This window comes from Brassica oleracea, chromosome C5 (genome assembly GCF_000695525.1).
Source record: "Brassica oleracea var. oleracea cultivar TO1000 chromosome C5, BOL, whole genome shotgun sequence".
Taxonomy (NCBI): domain Eukaryota; kingdom Viridiplantae; phylum Streptophyta; class Magnoliopsida; order Brassicales; family Brassicaceae; genus Brassica; species Brassica oleracea.
In genome coordinates this window covers 13,907,623-13,909,281 of record NC_027752.1, presented here as the reverse complement: position 1 = coordinate 13,909,281, position 1,659 = coordinate 13,907,623, and the positions used below count along the sequence as shown (strand labels likewise).

Here is a 1,659-nt window from a genome sequence, read left to right as displayed (position 1 = left end):
TAATTATTCTTTCTCTGTTATTTGCTTCTGTTTATTACATTGGTGACATTTCCTTCTGAATCTTTTTTAACAGGTACCGTGCAAAGATATATGTTTATGACAACAGTGACCAAGCCGTTTTTGTCCTACTAGGTGATGCTGGTCGTGTGTTAACCGGAAGGCACGCATCAGAGTTAGTTAGCAACTACTTTGAGGTAAATATTCATCAATTAATACTCTCATATAATTTCATCTCACACTGTTCTTTTTTTTTCTTTTTTGATCAAATCTCACACTGTTCTTCTCAAATTATAGGCTAATGGGAGTGAAGGAGCTGACCATTTGGTGCCTGTCCCGGAAGCTCTAATCAGCACCATCGGACAGACACATAAGTTTTGTGTGAAAGTTACACAGCACAACTTCTCTGGCGATACCCGAGCCATAACTGTCACCAAGATCCTCTCTCTAGACACACCACCACCCACAGAAGCCTCTGTTGGAAGCAACATTGCTGCCACGTCCGGGGAGACAGTGCAGACTGAGAATGAAGTTTGTGAACCTTTCAAAACCCGTGGTGATTCTGCAGATGAGGAGAGTATAAGGACGTTTGACAGTGTTGATCCAGAGAAAGCCAAACGCCCAAGACGTGATGATTAAGCTTCGGTTCATGGATGTTTAAGTCTTTGCTATATAGTTCAAGCATAGACTTGGTTTTTCTTAAGTTTGCTTCAGTTTAAGTACTATTTTGGTTTATCTAAAGACAGTGCATTGTTTCTTTCCCTTTCAGACTTTGTCTTTTAATCTTTGAACTACTTTTTTATAATCACTTCTGTCTTTATATTTATGTTTACTGATTACTTTAAATCTGCTGGACTAATCGGGTTGTTTGCTATGCTTTGTCTTCTAATCGTTTGAACTGTCTTTTTGGTTTTGTTTGTAAAATTTTCAAATAAGAGACAAGTGTTTGATTGAATAATGACTGGGCCTCACTTTTTTATTTTAATTATTGTATTTCAGTTTCAACGTACTTTAAATATTGTTTATTGTTTGCTGTAACTTAAATATTGTATAAGTTATATATAATAAAGTTTCGCAATGGCCTGAAACAACTCATCAAGCTCTGAACAATGGCTATGCCCGTAGTATAAACTAATAAGTACATGCGGGCAAACAACCTATTTTGTGATTCAGCTTATGTCTACATGATTCATCTTGATTAAAAATATGGAATTGTTTTTAACTTACAGTCATAATATTTTGGTTATACCAAGGCCACCATGTTATATACATATTTCAGTAAAGTTAGAGGTTGGATGACCGAGATGTGAGCAGAGGGTTTATGAAAAAACAAAAGACACAAGAGTGACTATAAGAGCTATTAGTTAGTAATTAATTAACATTCTTAAGAATACACTTGACACTACAAGAAAACGTGCCCATAACAACGAACATTTACGACGAAAATATTTCGTCGTAAATTTACATGGTGTTTAAAACGAAATTACGAGGAATCTAACTTTCGTCGTAAACGCCATGTAAATTTACGACGAATAGATTTCGTCGTAAACTCCATGTAAGTTTACGACGAATGTACGTGGAATGAGAAATACGTCGTAATCATTACATCGACATTACAACGAAGCATGTTACCGTTATATTTAGGTGAAAACGTGTATTCAA

The 1,659-nt window shown here is 35.6% G+C and overlaps 1 long non-coding RNA gene across 1 annotated transcript; it reads left to right on the top strand.

Moving 5' to 3' along the window:
• Nucleotides 1-45: 45 nt before the first annotated feature.
• On the top strand, nucleotides 46-817 carry LOC106293943. Its single transcript, XR_001260690.1, has 2 exons — nucleotides 46-194; nucleotides 295-817. It is a non-coding gene; the product is annotated as an uncharacterized LOC106293943 (long non-coding RNA).
• The last annotated feature ends 842 nt before the right edge of the window (nucleotides 818-1,659 follow it).